We start from the raw sequence: 24,273 nt of genomic DNA on the forward strand, positions 1-24,273 counted from the left end.
CTGGGCTGCGGGATGCTCCCCTAGCCCGCTGGCCTCTCGCCAGGAGGAGCTGTTCCGCAAAATGCAAAAAACAAACGGCGCAACAGAGACTCGAACTTCGGACCTCTCACGTAAGAATCATCAGCCTTAGCCACTAGACTAGAGAAGTATTCACGTCTGTGCGGGTGTTTTTCTTTATTTATCTCTTACGCAATATCCATGGGCAGTCCATGAGTCTTCACTTGCGTCGTTGGTGGCTCCCGATTGAACGCCTCCCGGCCGCCCGACGAATGCTCCCGTCGCCCCTCAGCTCCGCCTCCGCGCCTATGTGCTCCTCCTCCGAGGCGAGCTCCTCCTTCTCCACATCTTCTCTGTGCTTCTGATTTTGATTTCATCCGCGGCGCAGCGGCACTCCGGCAGATCCATCCGCGGCCGTCTGCCCCGACCCTGCTTGGCAGCTGGGCAGTGGACGCTGCCAGGTGCGCGGCCGCTAGCCAGCGCCCAGTGCCCCGAGCGTCTACACTACTGCTCAAGTCCCAGCGCCCTTGCAGCCCCGCCCCTACTGCACACAGGTCACTGGAGTCACGGTGAGTATCGATTTCTGATTTTGATTTTATCGTATGCAATCAATAAGAATAGTAATCATATTCATTCAAGATAATAATCACTACAGATGGACAGAAGTTGGATCAATAGTAGGCTATTTGGCAAGCCACATCTAGACGGGGTCAGTGAGTTCATGAAGCTTGTTTCAGAAAACTTTGGTGCGGATGAATAGATACTCTATCCATGCCGTAGGTGTTTGAATCGGATTTCTGAACGTAAAGGACAGGTGGAGGATCACTTATATATTTATGGAATGGCTAGCACGTACACTAGGTGGATCTATCATGTTGAACCAATGGAGGACACAATGATTGAAAATACTGGCCATCGGGGTGAACAGATTGATTTCACCGCGGATGTTAATTTGAATGAGGTTGAAGAAGCCGACCCTAACGATAAAATTCCTGATATGGTACGGGAGTTGTTCACATCTGAAGAAGAAGGTCGAAGGAAAAAATCAATGTTTGCTATACTATTAGAAGAGATGAAGCAAGAACTTTACCCTGGTGCAGCTTATTCAAGATTTTCTTTTGTGGTGAAATTACTTCATCTCAAGTCATTTTATCGAATCAGTAATGTTGCATTTACTGCATTTGTGAAGTTGTTAGCAGATGCATTCCCACATTGCTCTATTCCTACATCTTACGAGGAAGCAAAGAAACTTATTCGTGCTTTGGGACTTGGATATAATACAATCCATGTGTGCCCGAATAATTGTGTATTGTTTCGTAAGAATTATGCAGCACATGATGTGTGTCCAGTATGTAGTGCATCAAGATGGAAAGGATGGAAGGAAAAAAATTTCCTGAGAAAGTACTGCGTCATTTTCCATTGATTCCAAGGATGTTTGCTTCCAAAGAAATATCTGAATTGGCACAATGGCATAAGTTGAAAAGAAATGCAGTGGAGAATGAGCTTAGTCATCCAACTGATGGTGAGGCATGGAAAGCATTTGATACTAAATATGCTTGGTTTGCCCAAGATGCAAGAAACATTAGACTTGGTCTTGCTACAGATGGTTTTAATCCATTTGGCAAAATGAACTCCTCGTACAGTAGGTGGCCTGTATTTCATATCCCTTACAACTTTCCGCCATGGGAATGTATGGAGCAATCGAAGTTCATCATGGGCTTACTCATCCCTGGTCCATTATGCCCTGGAAAGGACTTCGATGTATTTTTGGAGCCACTCATTGAAGAGTTGCTAGATCTTTGGAAAGGTATCCCTACTTTGGATGCATTGACTGACAAATCTTTTGATCTACATGCTGCAGTTATATGGTGCATTCATGATTATCCAGCTTTGAGTACATTGTCAGGTCGAGTCACAAGAGGCTATTATGCTTGTGTCCGTTGTGACAAAGATCCTTGCTCTAGAAGAATAAGGAATAAGATATGATATATTGGCCATCGACGCTTCCTTCCAAGGGACCATCCATGGAGGAAAAAGAAATGGTTTGACGGAAAGGATGAAGAACGTGACAAGCTAGAATAATTTAGCAGTGATGAGTTGAAGCAGCAATTGGAGAGGGTCATGGATGTTAGACCTGGGATGCATCCTCAGAACAAAAAGAGGAAGAGGGGAGAAAATGGTTAATGTTGGAAGCTAAGGTCATCTTTGTGGGATTTGCCATATTGGTCGAGTTTGAAGCTGCGTCATAATCTTGATGTTATGCATATCGAGAAAAACATACGTGAGTACATTCTTGGTACATTTCTCGGCATTGCTGGCAAGACAAAGGACACCATTAATGGTAGGCTTGATTTGGAAGACATGGGCATAAGGAAAAACTTGCACTTGAAGCGTGATGGAAATTCATATAGTGTTCCACATGCCCCCTATGTATTAAATAAAACACAAAAACTTGCTTTTTGTGAATTTTTAAGAAGTGTAAAATTCCCAGATGGATATGCTTCTAACTTAGCAACATGTATCAGTGTTGATGGATGCGCGCAACCTCCAAGGATTGAAAACTCACGATTGCCATATACTACTACAAAGCATTTTACCCGCTGCTGTTCGAGGAATCTTGCATAAGGACATATATGAAGCAATTAGTGAATTGGGTAACTTATTTTAGAAATTATGTGCAAAGACTTTGAAGATAGATGTTTTGCATAGAATGAAAGATGAAATCCCAATCATTTTGTGCAAGCTGGAGAGAATATTTCCTCCTCCTTTCTTTGATGTGATGCTACACTTGGCTGTTCATTTACCTGATGAAGCAATCCTAAGAGGTCCGGTACAATATGGATGGATGTACCCAGTAGAAAGAAGGTTGTATACTTTGAAACGTTTTGTTAGAAGTCGAACATTAACTGTACCATTGAGGAAAGTCTTGTTCGGTACCGTGATGTTACTGCTGCTGCTAAGTTAGTGAGCTGTTGTTCTCTTAAACTTAAAACAAGTGTCAGTGAAAAGTTGAGTTGCTAGTGATGCTGCTTGGCCTGCATTGTGGTCTGAACCTTGCTTCCTCTGTTTGTGTTCAGAGATTTCACTTGGTGATGCGATTGGTGTTGGTACACCAGGTATTGTCGTATTGAACTGCATTTTGTTCTTGACAATGCTTACCCTTTTGCTCTTAGTTTATTTGAATAATATGTCCTCAAAAAAAGTTTATTTGAATAATATGCCGAAGCTGATCCAAATGAACTATTTGGAACATCCATTACTGTACCCTCAAGCGTATTCTTGCATAGTATGGAATTGCTTCTAAAAGGAACAGTTTATTGTCAGGTTGATGCAGCCGCACCACTGTTTCCTTCCCTTGAGACTGAAGCCAACTCCTCCTCCCTTGAGATCATACCACAAGGTTCCAGTGAATGGACATCAGAAGGCCGCTGCTGCTGCAGCTGTTCTTGCAGGTACCCGAACCGGTGGCGCGCCGAAGAAACACTAGGAGAGGTGCTACGCAACCCAGACCGGTGGCACAAGTGCAACCAAGAGACCTTTCCTCCTGTCCAAAATTTTACTGGGACATACAAAAGCTATACTCAAATCAGCAATATGGACTACATGATTTTAGTTTCGAGACCTATAATATTTTTTTACTTTATTTATTTATTTGTACGTTCTTATTATTCCGTAATATATTGATTAATTTTTTGAAGATTCTATAATTACTCTGGGTTCATATTGAGTAAATTTATTGAACAACCTAAAAATTACTCCGTTTTCGGTGGCGATGGCGATGGCGACGGTTATCTAAGAAATAGGGACCGATCGGTTCTTTTGAAGACTCGGAAACGAGCAAATTCGGTTTCGGTTCTTTCGGTTCAATTCCGATTATAACCGAAAAACCAAATACATATCAGCATAGAGAAAAACCAAAGTTAACTATAAGGATCCTAAAAAACCGAAATTTGCTTCTTGGGCCTCTTTCAGTATCTCGGTTATTTCGGTTAACCGAGACATAGAACCGAATTAACCTAGTAAAATTTTGCCCAGGCTTAGTGTGAGGGTGCCGAAGTCATTGATGGAGGCCCTGTTCCGCATCCAAAACATGAGGCCGAAGATCTCTTTGTTGGCTTGCCGCAATCAAGGCAGCACAAAACCACAGACATTAACCTTTAAACGAGTTAGGTTGGGTTCTACCCAAAGTCATTAAAAACGAACCATGTACAGGTCGGTGAGAGCAGTGCACTAGCCACCACACCAAAGATTTCTAGGAGAACCATGAAGAAGCTTTTTAGGGTACTGCTCCCCACCGAAAGGGAGGTAGGGCGGCCGCCCGATGTTGCTCTATATTGGTGTGTCCGCCTCCATCGCCATAGGTGAAATGGTCGTACTAAAGTCATTAGTTTCATATTAGCAACACCAGCATACTTAATGAGCCACATCCAACTAATCACGATTACATGGGTAGACACTGAGATTGATCATATTCAACTTCCCCCCTTAGCATAACAACAACAGTTTCAAAGCTAGGTATTTCAAATATTATATATATGTAAACTACAGTTTTGAGCAAAAGTTTTTTCTATGCAAACAACAATTTCAATTGTAAAATAAAGTGCTAATATTGTTCTGCACAATTTGCTTGTTTCTATCCAAACATGCCTAGTTGAATCAACGCTGTATTAAAGGCGCTAAGATTTTCTATCCAGATTTTGGCGGAGGCACCAAGATTTTGCGCTAGAGGCGCCTGTACCTGAAAAATATAGGATGCAATGACCTTTCTATCCAAACATGCCTAGTTGAATCAACGCTGTATCAAAGGGCAAGGATGTAAAATCCTCAGTCCCGGAACCCTTCCTATCCCCACTCGCAGGTAGGGTTTCCCACGCCGCCTTCTCATCCCCACCCCATCCCGTCCCCCACGTGGCCCTTCTCATCCTCACCCCGTCCCGTCCCCCACGCCGCACGCGCCATCCTCTCCATAGCTGACGAGCCCACTGCTCCGAATCTCGAGCTGACGACGTGCCCTGCTCCAACATCTGTAGCATCCTCCTTCGCTCCACCTTTGAACATGATGCCTCTTGCACGAAAGTTGGCTGCAAGCAGACGGCAACCAGCAGGTAAAATCATCAGATTTCTTGGATCTTAGCATAGGGTTCTTGTCGGGGATTAGATAGGCTCTGCACTAGGTGATGTAGAACTGCTGTAGTCGAAATCTGAGGGTAGCCCTGTAGGCGAAATCCATGAGTGGTAGCAAGTCTTGACGCATATCTGAAGAAGCAGAGGCAACAACGACTTCAGGTCTGCCAAGATCCTAGCTAGCAGCACGGTTAGGAACTTGACTTACATTGTCATTAGGTTGCTGATTGTGTGTTTTTAAAGTTAAAAAGCTTGGTTCCTGTTATGTGGCAAGCTATTCTTTTTAGTAGTACCTTAGCAGAATGAATTCATCTATATATTAAGTCCTGGAAAGTGCTTTTCAAGTGTAGAGCCTGGTTCTAGTAATGCAGCAAATATTTTCTAGTATTGTAGTAATGTAGTTTGATCCTCAAAGAATCAGTTGATTTTCAGACCTTTTATCAGGCTATGATGTTTTTTTGTTACCCTGCGTGTTCTTTTACCTATGCAGTCCTTCCAGTGTGTAAAGGACTGATGTAGCTTCAAGCTGCATTTTCATTGATAGGTGCCATTTCTAATAGGAAATATATCTTTGATGAGGCTATTGACGTTGATCCGTTTTCCTGCATTCACAGAGTCACCAGCCACTGAATGTGAAAGAGTAAGGGCTGAAATGATCATGAGGAACAATCGTGTATTTCAGTCCCTTGGTATTAATGCAACAAAGGACATTTTGAACAAGACCATTCAAACAAAGAAGGATGCACTTTTGAACAAGACCACTGCAGCTAAGAAGGCTATGGCTCGTGAAAACTCTGGTTCATTGTATGACCCTAGAGATAGTGATGGCAGTGAAGAGGGTGTAGTTGATAAGGTATTTGTTGAACTCAGGTTCTTTGTATGACTTTGGTTTAGTATGCAAAAAAGATTAATCTTGATTTCTGTTTTCTTGTGTTATGCATATGAGGTTATGCAGGTTTCACAGAATGTGCCTTGCGACACCATCGTTGCTAATGGAGGAGCAAGAGGTTCAAAGAGAGTGCAAGCACCTGGTGAACAAGGCCAAAATCAACCTCCTAGAGTGACTAGGCAGAGGACAAAGGAACTGATTCGAAGCGAGGAAGGCGTCCATGTTGCAACTACAACTATACAAGAAGATGCATTGACTATTACCAATTGTCTTAACCAAACTGACCATGATATAGAAATGCCCAAAGAAGGCAAGAAAGCAATACTCCTTTCTCCAAGAATATGGTTTACACATTTGCATATTAAAATAATTTGCACTAACTATTTAACAATACCACTTATTTCTAGGTCAATCAAATCGCACTGTAGATCGATGGAATAAAGGAAAAAGCATGGGTAGAGACTTGGATCGCATAAGTCGAGGCTTAAACACTAGGATTCCGGTGGTCATTGCTGAAGGGAAGAAACGACCTGAGCCGCCTATGCAAGCTGCAAAGTTGGCATCAGAGGGTGGGATTATACTGAGGCAACATATCCCAATCTTTACACACTGGAAGACGTACAAGGATAACAAGAACAAAGATATTCTTCGAGGCTACATGGGCAAAAATTCTGTAAGTGGATAAAGGCTATATGTTTAGTTTTTATCGGGTGTGCATGATCTCATATGTTTACTCCTATATATGAGTAATATTTTTCTGCCTCTAGTAGCATATGACAAGGAGCTTAACTGTTAACATTATGCTAGGACTGCCAATATATTTTTCTGCCTCAATCTTTACATGTTCTTTTATTCCGACTGATGTTGTAATGATCCGTTTAACTTACATCAGCTATAAGCACCACCATAAAGTTTATCTGTAGTATTATCTACTTGAAATGTTTGGCATGTTTGTTTATTTTGAGTGCCACTGCCAATATATAGTAAACTGAAATGAAGCGGAAAGCATGAAAGTATGCTCTCTATTTCTCACCACATTCTGAAAATTTAAAACCTTCTATAAACATTTTGTCCCTGCTACTTTTCTATTGACTGCCAATTTAGAACCATGTGCTCTTGTCTGCTGTTGCATTGTGATTTTCTGAAGTTTCTTGTCAGGTTAGTGTTAAAAATTTTCTATCACATTATATACTTATAACACCTATTTTCTGATGCACATGCTCTTGACATGCTATCGACTAGAATCAATTAGCAATTGATACTGACAGCAAGCCAGTCAAAGAGGCATGTGCTGATTTGCTCAGGACTGGAACATGACAAATGAGGTACAATTTGAAGAAGCTTTACTTCAATGGTGTACCAGCAGACAAAGTTAGAACAACATCACCATTGAAGAGTATGACTGATGATCAATGGAGAGAGCTGGTGGAGATGTGGTCAAGCCCAAAGTACAAGGCATGTTGGTCAACTGCTTTCTTAAGCCATTTATTTTTCTTGCATTGGTTTGTTGTGGTTGATGGATAAGTCTTTGTTAGTCTTTGTGGGGCTGCAGCTTGTGGGGCTGCAGCACTTGCTTTGTACTTGTGGCTGCAGCTTGTGGGGCTGCAAGGTCTTGGTCTTTGTGGGGCTGCATCATATGCTTTGCTGCAGCGCTAGGACAGCATCTAGGCATCCAGGACAACACTAGGACAGCATCTAGGACAGCACTAGAACAACATCTTAGACTAGCTTTTAGAATAGCATCTTAGACTAGCATCTTAGATTAGCATCTAGCATATGCTTGGTTGCCCACCAGCCTATATATATGTATCCCCAACCCCTTGGTTGGCCATGGCATTGTGTGAGAAGAAAACTAGAAAATTGCCCCAACTCCTAGTGTCATCCTCTCGATGAGAGTAACAGTTCAGCTACTAACAACTGGTATGAGAGCCGTACTATCCTGTAGTTTGAACATCTCCTGCTCACATCCATCCCCAGCCACCCTTCGTCCCCAACCGGTAGCAGAAACACCAGCTGTGCCTGCTCACTCCTCTCCCTCTGCGCAGACGAGCAACAGCTCGTCGGAAGCAGCCTCTTCCCCACACAATAGCCCCCCGGTGGTGCGCTATGTCTGCAGGATAGTCTTAGCACTCGGTCGCCTCGAGCGTGCGGCGTCGGCAGGAGGCTGAGATCACTGTGGCAGAGGAGCGCGAGCAAGCGGCGGCAAAGACCGCTGCGACGGTGGCAAAGGCGTCGAGGCTGGCGGCGGTGAAGCTAGCAGCGGCGAGGGTGGAAGCGGAAGTAGCGGCGGTAGTAGAGCTCGAGGCCCTACGCAACGGTAGCTTCGGCAGCTCTATCTCTGCCGATGGCAGCACTGACGTAGAGCTCGAGCTGGCGAGGGAAGTGGCGCGAGAGCGTACGGCGCAGTGGGCAACCGCGCAGTCCCGCGGGCGTAGCGGCGGCAGCCCAGACGGGCGTGCACATGCCGGTGGCGCTCCTGGCGGAGGTGCACGCGACGGCCGCGCTCCTGGCGGATGTGGCGACCACGACTCCCAGTGCGACCCACACATTGACCCCGCGTTGGAGGTCTGGCGGTTGAGGGAGAGGGCTGCCCAGCTGGAGGCGGAGATGGAGTTTGACCGGAGGCGCGGCGGTTGGGTCGACGGAGAGCGCAGCCTTTACAGGCAGCGCGGCTCTCCCTCCCCGGACCGGCGCCATGGTCACCACGGGGCCCTGGCTATTGTCAGGGACGTCGGCCCCGGTGGTGGGTGGCCTACCCTCACCAAGAACAACTACATCGAGTGGGCTGCGGTGATGAGGGTGAGGCTCCAGGTGCGGCACATGTGGGAGGCAGTCCGGTATGGCGATGTCGACTACGACGAGGATCGACGGGCGTTGGATGCCCTCATCGCTGCAGTCCCGTCCTAGATGCAGTTCTCACTTTCCAAGAAGCGGACTGCCAAGGAGGCCTGGGACGCCATCGCTGCAGCACGCATCGGTAGCGACTGCACCCGCAAGTCCACACTGCAGGCACTTAGCAAGGAGTGGGAGAACCTGGCCTTCAAGCCAGGTGAGGACGTTGATGACTTTGCTCTCCGTTAGAAGATTGTGCAGTATGGCAACGACACCTACGACGAGGAGAGAGCTGTTGAGAAGCTCCTCCGCTGCGTTCCAGAGAAGTACAAGCAGATCGCTCACTCGATCGAGTCTCTGCTGGACCTCTCCAGGATGTCAATCGAGGAGGCGATAGGTCGCCTCAAGGTTGTCGACAGCGATGAGCCATCGCCTCCCTCAGGGCATGTCATTATTGGCGGGAAGCTCCATTTCACTCAGGAGCAGTTGGAGGCCCGCCAGGGTGATTGGAAGAAGGGAGAGCCTTCTTCCTCGACAGGCGGCCGCAGGCGCGGCAAGCCGCGCAGGGCGCCCAAGGCGCGAGGAGGCGCCTAGGGTGGTGCCGGCAGTGCGTGAGGAGGCACCCAGGGTGGTGCCACCAGCGAGGGCAGGCCGGCACGAGATGACGCATGCCACAACTGTGGCAGGCTTGGCCATTGGGCTAAGGACTGTCAGCAACCAAGACGCGGCCAAGCTCATGTCGCACTGGCGGAGGAGGAGGAGCTGGCTCTGCTCCTGGCACACGCAAGCATCGAGCTACCTCCAACGGCATCGGCCGCAGTGGCTCTCCTCCACCTTGACGAGCCGAGGGCATGCGCCTTCCTCAGCGATGACTCCAGCGACGACAAGTTTGATGGGTGGTGCCTCGACACCGGCACCACCCAACACATGACCGGTCAATGGGAGTTCTTCACCGAGCTTGACTCTAGCATCCGAGGCACCGTCAAGTTTGGGGATGCCTCCGGCGTGGAGATCAAGGGCGTTGGCTCCGTCATCTTCACCGTCGAGTCTGGAGAGCACAGGCTGCTCATCGGAGTGTACTACATCCCCGTGTTGAGGAACTCTATCATCAGCTTGGGACAGCTGGATGAGAACGGTTCACGCGTGGAGGTCAAGGACGGAGTCATGAGGATTTGGGATCGCCATCGTCGCCTTCTTGCCAAGGTAACCAGAGGCGCAAATCGACTCTACGTCCTTAATGTGCAGGTGGAACAACCCCTCTGCCTCGCTGCTCGTCCGGACGATGAGGCGTGGTAGTGGCACGAGTGCTTCGGGCACCTTCACTTCGAGACGCTGAAGCGGCTTAGTGCCAAGGAGATGGTGCGAGGTCTACCATGCCTTGACCACATAGAGCAGTTCTGTGATGTCTGTGTGTTGACAAAGTAGAGGCAGCTCCCCTTTCCCTAGCAAGCGAGCTTCAGAGCCAAGGAGCGGCTCGAGCTCGTGCACGGGGACTTGTGTGGCCCGGTAACACCGGCCACACCGGGAGGACGACGCTACTTCCTGCTGCTCGTCGACGACCTCTCTCGCTACATGTGGGTGGTGGTCCTCGGCAGCAAAGGAGAGGCTGAGGACGCCATCAGGCACGCGCAGGCTGCTGCGGAGGCGGATAGCGACCGCAAGCTGCGTGCACTACACACCGACAACGGCGGTGAATTCACAGCGGTTGAATTTGCATCATACTGCGCTGATGAGGCATTCAGCGCCACTACTCCATGCCGTACAACCCGCAGCAGAACGACATCGTCGAGTAGCGCAACCAGACGGTTGTGGGGATGGTTCGGGCCCTCCTCAAGCAGAGGGGGATGCCAGCTATTTTTTTGGGGAGAGGCGGTGGTGAGGTTGTCTACATCCTCAATCGCTCGCCCACCAAGGTGCTCGACGGCAGGACGCCGTACGAGGCTTGGTATGGGTGCAAACTGGCGGTGTCCCACCTGCGGGTCTTTGGCTACCTCGCGTTCACCAAGGAGCTTGGCCACATCGGCAAGCTCGACGACAGGAGCACTTCGGGAGTGCTCATCGGCTACGCGGAGGGCTCGAAGGCCAACCGCATTGTCGACTCGGAGACACAACGTGTGCGCATGGCGCGCGATGTTGTGTTCAACGAAGGACGAGGATGGCGTGGGACAAGGCGGTGGACGACGGCTCGACTCCGACGTACGATGACTTCACTATCGAGTACGTCCACTTTGAGAGAGCTAGAGGAGTAGGCAGCTCTTCTTCGCCGAGCGTGCCTACCCCAGCTCCTGAACCTCCACCGACTCCAGTGCCAGCTACCCCGGTAGCGCCACGCTCTCCAGCCATGGCTCCAGCTGCGACGAGTCTCTCGCCAACACCACCACAGCCGGCGACGCCATGTACTCCAGCAACAACAGCCACCCCTCCAGGCACGTCTACTCCAACACCAGCTCATGTCGAGCACAGCCCAGTGGAGTTTGCTACTACGCTCTCTCACGATGAGGAGCGCATCGACGCGTACCACGACGGCAAGCCGTTGCGGTACCGTACGATGGAAGACCTTCTCGGCGACCAGCCGGTGCCGGGACTGGTGCCTCATGACCTGGAGGCACAGTTGCACCTTGCGTGCGACGACAGCGAGCCTCGGTCTTTCGCAGAGGCCGAGAGACACGCGGCATGGCGCGCTGCAATGCAGTTGGAGATGGACGCCGTTGAGAAGAACCGCACCTAGGAGCTTGCTGACCTCCCTCGTGGTCACTGCGCGATCACCCTTAAGTGGGTGTTCAAGCTGAAGAGGGATGAAGCCGGTGCCATCGTCAAGCACAAGGCTCGCTTGGTGGCACGCGGGTTCGTGCAGCAGGAGGGGATCGACTTCGACGATGCCTTCACCCCCGTGGCACGGATGGAGTCCATGCGACTCCTCCTTGCGCTGGCCGCCCAGGAAGGCTGGCGCGTTCATCACATGGATGTCAAGTCGGCGTTTCTTAATGGCAATTTGAAAGAGGAGGTCTACGTGCACCAGCCGCCAGATTTTGCGATCCCCGGCAAGGAAGGCAAGGTGCTGCGCTTGCGCAAGGGCCTCTATGGCTTGTGGCAGGCATCGAGGGCGTGGAATGCCAAGTTGGATTCCATGCTCAGAGGGATGGGCTTCGAGCAAAGCCCGCATGAGGCGGCCATCTACCGGCGGGGCAATGGAGGAAATGCCCTGCTGGTGGGTGTCTATGTCGACGACTTGGTGATCACCGGCACCAAGGATGCGGAGTTGGTGGTGTTGAAGGAAGAGATGAAGGTCACCTTCTAGATGAGTGACCTGGGGCCTCTCTTCTTCTACCTGGGGATTGAGGTGCACTAGGACGACTCCGGGATCACGCTTCGACAGACCGCCTACGCCAAGCGCGTCGTAGAGCTAGCTGGGCTCACTGACTGCAACCCAGCTCTCACTCCGATGGAGGAGAGGCTGAAGCTAAGCTGTGACAGCTCGACGGATGAAGTAGACGCTACGCAGTATCGGCGTCTTGTGGGGAGCCTTCGCTACCTCGCCCACACACGGTCGGACCTAGCATTCTCTGTCGGCTACGTCAGTCGGTTCATGCAGCGACCGACGACGGAGCACTAGCAGGCCATGAAGAGGATCATCCGCTACATTGCAGGGACTCTCGACCATGGTCTCTTCTACCCGAGGTGTCCCGGGGCGGCACACTTCGTTGGGTATAGCGACAGCGACCACGCCGGCGACATCGACACCAGCAAGAGCACGAGCGGGATTCTCTTTTTCCTCGGCAAGTGCCTCGTCAGCTGGCAGTCGGTCAAGCAGCAGGTGGTGGCCTTATCCAGCTATGAGGCTGAGTACATAGCGGCTTCCACCGCTTCAACTCAGGCGCTCTGGCTCGCTCGGCTACTTAGTGATCTCCTCGGCAGAGACGCTGAAGCAGTGGAGCTCAGGGTGGACAGCAAGTCCGCTCTGGCCCTGGCAAAGAACCCCGTTTTCCATGAACGGAGCAAGCACATCCGGGTGAGGTACCACTTCATCCGAGGCTGCTTGGAGGAAGGGAGCATCAAGGCGAGCTACATCAACACCAAGGATCAGCTTGCGGACCTACTCACCAAGCCCCTTGGGAGGATCAAGTTCCTTGAGCTCTGCTCCAGGACCGGGATGGTCCAACTTTCCCACAAGACGACGCACAAGACTTAGGGGGAGAATGATGGATAAGTCTTTGTTAGTCTTTGTGGGGCTACAGCTTGTGGGGCTGTAGCACTTGCTTTGTACTTGTGGCTGCAGCTTGTGGGGCTGCAAGGTCTTGGTCTTTGTGGGGCTGCAGCATATACTTTGCTGCAGCACTAGGACAGCATCTAGGCATCCAGGACAGCACTAGGACAGCATCTAGGACAACACTAGGACAGCATCTAGGACAGCACTAGGACAACATCTTAGACTAGCTTTTAGAATAGCATCTTAGACTAGCATCTAGCATATGCTTGGCTGCCCACCAGCCTATATATATGTATCCCTAACCCCTTGGTTGGCCATGGCATTGTGTGAGAAGAAAACCAGAAAATTACCTCAACTCCTAGTGTCATCCTCTCGATGAGAGTAACAGTTCAGCTACTAACAGTGTTTGAGTTTATTTCTTCATATTGTATGCCAATTTGATTGTGTCTAAGATTCAGTAGCTATGCTATACTGGACTGTATACAGTAGGTCATCCTTACAATTATACCTGAAGTTGCTTGGCTTGTTACCCTGATAATTGTGTGCTCATTAGATATTAATGAGCCTATTGGGCTGCACTCAATACAACTGCAGCTCATTATATTTTAGCGACAACATATAGGGTTGTGTTGCAGTTGGTCTTCTACAATAGGGGACAATCTTTGGCTGTGATTACTTTCTGTTTTTCAAACTGTTTTAGGTTAATAACTTGTTGTGGACATAAATTCAACTACACTTAAAGAGTGTTGATGTTTGTTGAATATCTTAGCAAATCTGGTTTTAAATTTATCTAATTTTTATCTCTCGCTATAGCCATTCTTCCCTGCTTACTAAATTGTTCCTCACAGGACAAGTGTGCAAAAAATGCACTTAACCGTGAGAAAGTAAGGTTTCATCATATGACAGGATCTCGGTGCTATATTGCGACAACCCATGCCTTGGTAAGATATGGAAACATTGTGTTACAATCATTCATCATTGAACAATTATTCTTATAATCTTACACCTACAAAATGTTTGTGAATAATTTTAGAAGCAAGAGAAATATAAAGATGAACCACCCAGTGCAATAGATCTTTTCAAGGCGCTACATTGCAGCAGCAAGACTGGTTTTAATGAGTCTGCAAAGGAAGCTATTGTAAGTACAAGCTGGTGTTCCTAACCAGGACAAAAGCTCCCACCATCGGTGGCTACATTTTTTCAGCCTACTAGCCATTACAACCAGGATAGGGGGAGGGCTTTAGTCCCGATTAGTCTTTCCAACCAGGACTAAAGCTCCCCCCGTCGGTGGCCGTCGGTGGTTCATTTTTGACCCGAGACTAAAGGCCCTTTAGTTCCGGGTCCAAAGACAACTAGGATAAAAAAATATTGGATGGAAGACGAGTTCTCTACCAGTCTATGTGCATATATTGTCTAACAACATTCTCGTGAAAAACATGTGGCAAAGCTAAGTGTTTAAGTTGTATATGTTATGAAAAATTGTACTACAAAATTAACAAGTAAGAAGTTGTCAAAAAAGATTATGTGTATAAGTTGTGTATATAACTATCTAAAAATAAAAAAATCCAGAGTTGCCTTTGAGAAATTAAAACTTTCCAAAAAATAGAAAGTTACGGGGTTAACGGAGGGGCTGTTGCGAATCGAGCGCTCGTGGCCCTTGTGGTGCGCGCGCTCCCGTTACCAATGCCCGCTTCTAGGCTGAATTCAGGAGTAGTAAGAAGTGATTCTCTACTGATTTTGTGAAATAATTTTTCAAAGAATTAGGTAGAGCTCTACCAAACAGGCTCTTAACCATGTTTGGCTATGGGTCCATACAAGGAACAGACTTAAACATCATCCGATGGAAATTGTATGGAAGTGAACACAAATTCTAAATAGTGGTACTCAGGGGAAGTACAGAGTTTTTATGGCATTCAAGGTATCGATATAATTTCCAGTGGCAATGAGAAAATTCACTCTTAATAAAAGCTTAGACATATGATGGGACAGAAATCTAAATTCTTTGTTAAATATAATGGTCTTTTGTAAACTGAATTTTATCCATATGTATCGATTTTCTTCAAGAACAATAGGTCAATCCGTAGATTGCACGTCACATAATGTGGCACTCCCCCATTCAATTCTATACATCAAGGCTAATATGTCTTGGGAAGCCACAAAGTTCGAATTCTATCAATCTAGCATGCACGATTTATACGTAAAATTTGGTGTTTACTGGTAAAGTCTTTTCATTAGTGGAAAAGAGTGTTTACTGGTAATTTGGTATGATTTTAGCGTGCATGAATTGTAGTATCCATGAAGCCTTACTTTTTAAATTAATTGAAGGCTAATATATGGTTTAGAAGTGACTATTTCACCAAGATAGTAAATATTTTAGGGATGTGTGCATAAATTTAGTAAACACTGAACAATGATGTGCCCTTTTGGGCCATCATTCCAGCTTAGTGTTACTGAAGCCCATAAGTTGGAAAGCCTTGTTACTTCTGGTTCAATGGTTTCAGCAGCCCATCTACTCCCTCCGTCCCAAAAAAAAATACGTCATTCTAGATTCAAAATTTATCCTATAAAACATATCATTTTAGCCTTTGGCTGCATGCAGCGCAAACTCAAGGGACGGTATTTTTATTAGGAATACAATCCAATAATGAGGGGCAACAGAGTCAATTCATCCCCTTGCTAATCTGTCTGATAATTTCTTAAGTGACATGTTTTTTGGAATGGAGGGAGTACGCAACAGTCAAGCAGGCTTAACCTCGACGAAGCCCATAAGTTGGAATCAGAGACACAGTAGGAAAGTGGAGACACCGCTGGGTCCCTGAGTGTTTAAGCTACTACAAAACTATAACCTGTCCTGCTTTTTTTCTTTTCGAACTGAGGAAGCAGCATATCTGCTGGTATGAGTCACAAAATTCAAACTGTGAACTTCCAAAAGAAATGCAAAATTGTGTAGACATTCCGATCAAGTTGAGAAAGGGTGTACTGTGACGCATGCATCCAAAATTTGACAGTGTAAGATAATACATTAAATTAGCTAATGACACATGTCTTATTACTTCACCCATTGCAACATTTCCTACACTACCTTAACTAATTGACTTATAAATGTGGTGAACACAAGTCGAGCAGTCACCACTTTATTCAGCACAACTGCGATTGATTAAAGGTTGTAATTGGAGTACAATAGCTAGGAAAAGGCTGTTCTCAGTCTTCGGTATTAGAACAATATTGGCTCCACATAGAGTAATGCAACCTTCTTTTTGATTGTGTGGGAAAACGTGTATGCGTCTGTTTTCTTATACATGTGGTCCGCCGTCCATGCAAAATCGACAACTGTTTTTACAATGAGCTTCGGGTGTTCTGTTGGTGTTGGTGTAAGGAATACTTTCATCATATCCTTTCCATGTGTCTTCAATTAACTCTTTTATCTTCTCACATGCATCATGCATTGTTGGTTGGCATCTGAAGTAAATCTAATAAACAAAATGAGAATTCTAGGTGTGAAACTCACAAGAGAAAAAACATGTGACAGTAGGGGGTGGAAGCATATCCTGGAAGAGATTTCCACTAGTAGAGAACTGACCTTCCATCCAACCCCTTTGTCCCGTTAACATTGGACCCGTGACTAAAGTGGCTTTAGTCTCGGGTAAAAAATGTACCACCGAAGGTCACCATGGGGGGAGCTTTAGTTCCGGTTGTAAATACCAAACGGGACTAAAGCCCCCCTTTAGTCTTGGTTGTAATGGCTAAAAAAATTGGCACCAACGCCCCCCCTCCTTTGTCCCAGTTGGTAATTCCAACCGGGACAAAAGATTTAGTCCCGGTTGGTAGTTCCAACCTCGACAAAATGCCCTCCCCACGCGCCCCTCCCTCTCCACATTAATATCTTCTCCTCTCCCTCTCATTTTCCTTATCTCTCTCCTTTTCCTTCTCCACCGGATCCGGCCTATCTCCTCCCTCTCCTCCTCTCTCGCGCAGGCGCCCCCTCCCCTCCTTCTCTTCCTCTCTCCCACCCCCTCCCCCTCTCCTGCCCCCCCCCTTCCCCCTCTGCTCGCCCCTCACTGGCAGTGAGGAGCGGCAGCGGGGTGAGGGCGGGCGGCGACGCGCGGGGGAGCGGCGGCGGACGAGCGGGTGCGGGCGCGGGTGGAGTGGAGCGGAACCGAGGCGGAGGCCGGTGGTGGCAGAGTGGAGGCGGAGGCGGGCGGCGGCAGAGCGGAGGTAGAGCGGAGCCGAGGCGGAGCGGGTGGCGGTGGAGCGAATGTAGGATCTAGGATACCGACTAGAGGGGGGGTGAATAGGCGATTTTAACTAAAATCACAACACTTAAAAAATTTGATTAGTAACATAAGGGGAAAACTATTTCTAGCTACTCTACACCTAGGTGAAGGTTTGCAGCCTAGGGTGACAAGATACTATTCAATCTCTAGTAAAGTAATTTGCTCAAAGTAAAATGCAATAATGAAATTGAGCAAAGTTAGAACCAAACACGAGTGACGAATTTATCCCATGCTGTCGATGACTTGCCGGTCACCCCTAATCCATGTTGAGGTGGATTCAATGTTTCAACCGCTCCTCTATCAAGGCACTGCTTGATGTTTGAACCAGCTTGAATCAAATAACCTCTCTAAACCTCGATTCCACTAGAGTTGCTCTTCACTACTCCTACGAGGTGAGCACAAGACCCCTCACAAGAATAGCCGGGGCTCCTTCACAATCTTCTTGAAGGGCTCAACGGCTTCCACAATCTCCAAGCCGTCTAGGAGGCGGCAACCTCCAAGAGTAATAAGCCAATAACACTTTCTTGAAGACTCCGTAGTGCCACAAAGCTCAAACTCTTGATGCAATGCACTAGGATGCTCTCAATCTCACTAGAATGCAATCTCTAAGCAATGTGAGTGAGTGAGAGGTGGAAGAAGGCTTTAGAATGTCACAAATGTTGTCCAAAGTGCTAAGAGGCCTCACCCATGCCCAGGGGTGGGGTATTTATAAGCCTCCCTTCCAAAACTAGCCATTACAGTCATATTCGTGAAAAACAGGGGACTGGCGGACTGTCTGCCTCACACGGGGCGGACCATCCGTAGTTCAAGCCTCAACAGCTACTGCAGCATTTAATGCGTGTTAGAATGGATCGTTACAAGGGTGGCGGACCGTCCGCCCCATGCGGACTGTCCGCAGAAACCAACTGCGGACCGTCTGCCTTTGAGAAATAATTTCTCGGCTCGAAAACCTGTCTCTGTCTAGGTTTAGCTGACCGTCCGCCACCTAGGGCCGGACCATCTGCCCTTATACAGTTAGACCTCTTTTAGAACAAGTTTTTCTTCTCATTTCTTTCACTTTCTCAAACTAAGTTAGTTCTTATGCATGTAATGCAATTGTTTGAGCAAAGTAGCACTATAGAACCGTCAAGTAAAAGAAATTGATCCCTCTTGATAGTACGGCTATCTAGCCTACTAATCCGGTCAATTCACATCCTCTAAGCACCTCTTAACCGGTAAAAATGAAAATCCTATCGTATACCTTTGCCTTGAGCTTTCCAATGTTCAAACCAACCAAGATATCGTCATAGTATCCTTTGAAGCTCAACTCAACTCCGGGACTAATCTATACTCATATTCTCAATGAAATTGTTAGTCCACTAAGATCGTCATTAATTACCAAAACACAACTTAGGGGCCTAGATGCTTTTAGCGGAGCCGGAGTAGAGCCGAGGGGGAGGCCGGTGGCGGCGGAGCCGAGGTGGAGGTGGGTGGCGGCGGGTGGAGGCGGGCATAGGCGCGGGCGGCCGGGCGGTGGGCGGACGGCGGCCGGGCGGGAGGCACAGGCGCGGGCAGCCCGGCGGCGCAGGCGGGCGGCGGGCGGGCGGGCGTGGTGGCTTTTTTTATTTTTTTTTTTGAAATTTTTTAGTCCCGGTTGTTACCCCCTTTCGTCTCGAAAATTTTATTCTGGTTGGGCATTGGAGAGATATGACCCTTACCAACCGGGACTAATGCTCAGTTTTCTACCAGTGTTCGAAAATAGTGAAAAGGATAATTATATTTAGCTGAAGTTTTATCATTGATCAAGTTCAAATTCGACCGTGCAATGGAGGACGGATACAACAAACAAGAGCAAAAGATTCTTGCGAATAGGAACTAGAGTTGACATCGGTACACACCAATGTTGCGCAGAATAGGACACGCCAGTACGTACGTGCCCACACCTCTGTCACCACCTGAGTTCATGAACCACGAGAGCTTGTTTGATTACATGTGTTAAGCAATATGCCCCGTTTCCACATGTGAAAATCAATAATTGAACAGGACAGGTAAAGTCTACCTACAGCTTTTGGAAGTTCAAGGTGTGTGCTTTTGGAAAAATTTTAGCGAGAGACATTTGCAGAATTTTGGTGGCAATGTAAGTTTAATGCCCTTTGGCTGTCCAATTGACGTAACATCAAACATATGTACTGATCTTGATACAATGCAAGTTTACCAGTGATAATTTTTTCTTCTTCTTGCACTCCGCATTTTGTATACATTTATTGCAGCAAACATAATTAAGTGCAAGCCAATTTTTCAATTTTATGAAACGACAACTAATTAATTTAAGTAACCGGCGGTTACTAATTATAGAAAAGTATGAAGAGGGTTTCCTAACCTAGGTATGCAGCGCGCCTAGTATATCCTGCCCGCGTAGGTGGTAGTAAGGTCACATCTAAATTATAGTTTGAGTAAACCTTCTTTCGCGATGTTAACTCACAGTAAACTGGAATTATCACAACTCGGGTGAATGCGGAACCCAAGCATGAGCCAAATCTATTTAACATAACTGAGGAGAAAACAACTTCATCTATTGCTTGAAGTTTTGACCACCAAGCCAAGATCGTTGCCATCAACATTCTCATCCATTTTTATAGGCAACATGAATATGTAAGACGATACCCATAGCCACTGAAGACATTAAATTGGGAAGCATAGTACGCAAAGTGAACCACCACGTAAAATTCCCGGAACGCGACTCCTCCACTAATTAAGGACATAACAATAGTTGCCACTACCACTTGCCAGACTGGGGGTAAAGTTTTCACAAAAAGATGGGTTGGAATGGGGACGGAGTGATGGTGCCTCCAAGACGGCCAGACGGGAAATGGCAACCAAAGACGTCGTCGTCATCAAGCAGGTGCTAGGATTAGTATAGCAGCCCCACCACCTGCAATCCTGAAAGCACATATATATAGCTGTTCCTTAGTTTTCAAATGGTCCACACAGCTGCTGCACAAAACATGTTCGTCGCACCATTTTTCATCACTAAACATGTGAAAGCATCCCGACCCTGACCCCGACGCGCACCAACCAGACAAAAACTGAAAAGGAACTACATCGATATTAAGTATCATTACGGTTTTGAAGAGAAAAGTATGTGTACTACAAAGTAAAAGTATGCATAGTACCCATATTTCAGCATACGCGTGAAGATTAATCTCCTCTCGAGTATCCGTCACAATAATAATCTGTCTCCATCCAGTCAAATTAAAATTACAGCACTCCAAGGTTTTCAATATCATTTTCATCATTTTTTCGGTCCTCATCGAAATCATTAAAATTCACGAAATTTCAGCCGAAATTCAGGTTAAAAAGGTGACCTTATGTGAACGGTACCGAAATTTTCGGTGAATAGTAATTTCGAACGCCAACAAAAAAGAGCAATTTCGGCTGAAATTTTTTATCACCAAACTACAGGGCTGTTTGCACAGCTGTAACATGGCTACAGGGCTAACGGGCAACTAAAAATGGATTGGTCGGCTCTGGCGAGCTTGGAGACAACCAAACAGGTCCTTATTGGACAACTACAGCCTAACCACCTTTCTCCTCGTGACGGCGGCCTACTACGGATCTGTTTGGATCCCATAACTAATGGGTGAAAGTGCTAAAGTTTCCCATCCAAATATGAGGGCTCATAGGAGGGCTAAACTTTAGCCCACCTTAAAAAAGATGTAAAAGTATTGGCTGGTGCGGATGAGCTAATGGGTGCTAATGGCTCGTGAAAAGATAAAAAGGGGAGAGAGAAAAGGAGGAGGTGAGGAGGTAAATGCAAAAGTGATATTTCATGAACTTTAGCTCTACCCATTAACCATATCTCCAAATGAGAATATTAATGGGTAGAAATGCTAACATTTAAATACGTTAAACTTTAGCATCCGGTAAAAGCACGTACAAAGAGGCGGCCCTGTGACAACCAAATCTACAACGGCAAGGCCCAAGAGCCGACAACGGGTGGCGACAGGTGTACACGACGCGCGTGCGGCAGAGCTGACGCCGGAAGCAAACGGCGATGCACGCAATGGTGCTCGACAAAATGGGCCCAGTGATGTGATCAGGGGCTTATCACTACTTGTGCGTCAGTGCGTGGCATCAGGCGGCGCCACCTCCAGCGCGGCATGCGGTGCCGTCGACCTGGGCGCGGTGGCTCAGACATGCTCAGGACCTCTGGTCACCGCCTGGCGCTGTAGGCTGTTGGTTGCCGACTTGCCACGCCATGTGCACGGGCAGGGCCTGCGTACACGAGCTGTTCGATGTAATAACTCGCCGGCAAGACAAGCAGCCGGGGTTAGATGAGGGGTAGAGCAGACAATGTTCAGTTGTGAGTAGACAATGTCCTGATTAGAAAACCCAACCGGGACACCAACTGGGACTAAAGTGGTTGGGACTAAAGGAGGACCCTTTACTCCCGGTTGGTTTTACCAACTGGGACTAAAGTGGGGGCCTGTCCCACGTCTGGCGTGGCAGGCCCTTTAGTTCCGGTTGGTTTTACCAACCGGGATTAAAGGGGTCTTTAGTCCTGGTTGAGTGACTCGGGATTAAAGACCCCCCTTTCATCTCGGTTGCTTTATCCTGGATGGATTTTCATGAGATTTGCTCCCTGCCAACTGAAGGTGAGTTTTGCACCAGTGTGCAGAGGAGAAGTATTAAGTCAATTTCATGAATGCATGCAAGGGCCATGCATGTTCCTTATCTTTCGTTACCTGAGGTGCCGTTGGTGGCTGGTATGTCAGGAAGAAATCACCCCACAGGCTTGGGTGGAAGGTAGTAGCCTTTCGTAGCTCCTCTGCCTTGCTGGAATGACGTGCAGGAGGAGTCGCCATGTTCTCAATCCCACTCAAGCTTATATTTTCTAGCCGATGTTTCTGATGGATTATATTTGTTGGTGCCTACCAGTGCTGCATTGCATAGGTATTTATAGGCGATGCAGTCAAGCAACTGGTATTTATTTCTAAACAATTGTGCACGACTGACATATTCTTTGTGAGGTTGACAGTTGACACAGCATGGTCTCTTCTTCATCAGTATGTGGTGTTAGGGGTGGAAAGTGGTACGCGGATATTCCGAATTATCCAAATTCATATCCGCAAAAGTATGATATATGTATATTTATATCCGAATTCGTTTCTAATGTGGTACCTTAAAGTGGATACATTCAGATTTGTTTCTATATTATCCGAATTTGTATTCATATTCAAAATAAACGTGGATGTGAATGGATATCCGATATTATCCGTATAGCATAAGCACCTCTCTAAACTAAATAATAAATGTATTATTTAATTTATTTTGAAACTTATATATTTATTTGTGTAAATTAATTCAAATAGTTTATTTTTATACTGCAAAATATTTTTATGATTTACTTCTATTAATATTATTAACTAATATTTATTTATTTATTATAATATTTTCAAAAATATTTTCAATGAATATGTTTGTCTACATATGTTATATTTTACCCATACTTGTAATTGTATGTCAAACAATGATTTTGGTCTTCCAAAATTACCAATAAAATGAATATATACTTGCTAATTGGTACCACCCAAATTAAATGTATTTTCGAATAGAAATCCAAATTCAAGCTATCCAAATCCAAATTTGCATTTGAGTAAAAACATGATAAAAGGCATCATCCAAATCCGATTCCATGCAAATCCGATCTGATTCCATCTCTAGTAGTGTTCCAGCAAAAATCTGACGAGAACAGAAGTGAATACGAGGGGGTATATTATGAGTGGCCGCATCTGCCACGAACTTTGTTATAAATCTCCCCTGATCAGATCTGTAAATTGCCCCAAAGAAGATAAAATTTCCTTCCAAATTCATGGAAGGAAACCTAGACAACAAGAGAAATGCCTTCACATCCGCCGCCCTTGCACCAAATCAAGCCCTAGCGTCGGCGTAGGTCTTGGAATGCTTTGGCAACAGTGGCAGGCCTGACGAGTCTAGGATTTGGAGGTGATGATTGTAGATGAGTTGGTCATGAATCTGAGGCTCTATGCTTTGATTTTGTGCGTTGAAGTCGATTAGGAGGGAAACAAAGAGGGGATTTAGCGCGGGACGGCTGGGTGGAGGCATGGAGCATAGGATCGGAAGGAAGAAGATGCAGTGGTTTGAGTCACTCCACAGTGCGATGGGAATGGGCGCTTGTTTCTCGTGTGTCATGCCTCAGCCAGCGACTCATCAACAATCCACTCCATTTGATTTGTTTCCTCTCTTCCACGTAGGATTTTTGTGACTGTTGGCACTCATTATTACCATCTTTTTAGTGCTATTTAGGTGGTGTTTCTGGACTAAATTTTATACTAACCCACCACTTGTCACCTGAAATAACCCAATATTCACATGTGTTGTGTTTTGGACCATATTGCAGAATCATAGAAAATACGCATAAATAAAGGGTTTTTGTACAAGATTGGATTTGGGTGTGGACTTTCGATATTGGAAGACAAAATCAGGAACATTGTACTGTAGGCCTGCAGGAGCAGCTGAACTTGTACGGGCTATATCTTCCTCATCCAAACTCTGATTGGGGTGAATTTATAGGGAAAATTGCATTCCTCGAAAAAATCTACAACTTTCGTATGAAGCACTCATGCATTTGAGGCCTGTAGGGGGCAGGTTGATTGTCCTAGAAGGCCCAGGCCGATCGGCCTAGCCCTTTTCTAGGTTGGTTCGTTGTACCCTTTGCCATACGGCACCTCTTTCGCCTTTATCCATCGGCACGTGGATCCATCCACCAGAACTCGATGAAACCTAGGGCATTCACCAAAAGGAGCTGAGGGCCGCCGCAAGTCTTTAGACAACCCGCCGCAAGTCTTTAGAGTTGTCTAGGAGATGGCTTAGACCAAACCTTAGCCTCCATGGCCTTCCTGCACGGTTGTGCCATGGTGGAATTTAGGAGCTAGTTGTGGATCATCGAT

The 24,273-nt window shown here is 46.8% G+C and overlaps 1 long non-coding RNA gene and 2 pseudogenes across 1 annotated transcript; 2 read left to right on the plus strand and 1 right to left on the minus strand.

Annotated features, from left to right (window-relative positions):
• Positions 1-652: 652 nt before the first annotated feature.
• Positions 653-2,962, plus strand: LOC117859547 (uncharacterized; annotated as a pseudogene).
• A 1,940-nt stretch (positions 2,963-4,902) lies between these two features.
• Positions 4,903-16,427, plus strand: LOC117859544 (uncharacterized; annotated as a pseudogene).
• A 3,369-nt stretch (positions 16,428-19,796) lies between these two features.
• On the minus strand, positions 19,797-22,216 carry LOC117859545 (uncharacterized). The gene is made up of 2 exons (XR_004641215.2): positions 22,048-22,216; positions 19,797-20,242 (listed from the first exon to the last, which is right to left on the minus strand). It is a non-coding gene; the product is annotated as an uncharacterized lncRNA (long non-coding RNA).
• Between the last annotated feature and the right edge of the window lie 2,057 nt (positions 22,217-24,273).

Source organism: Setaria viridis, chromosome 6, assembly GCF_005286985.2.
Source record: "Setaria viridis chromosome 6, Setaria_viridis_v4.0, whole genome shotgun sequence".
NCBI lineage: Eukaryota > Viridiplantae > Streptophyta > Magnoliopsida > Poales > Poaceae > Setaria > Setaria viridis.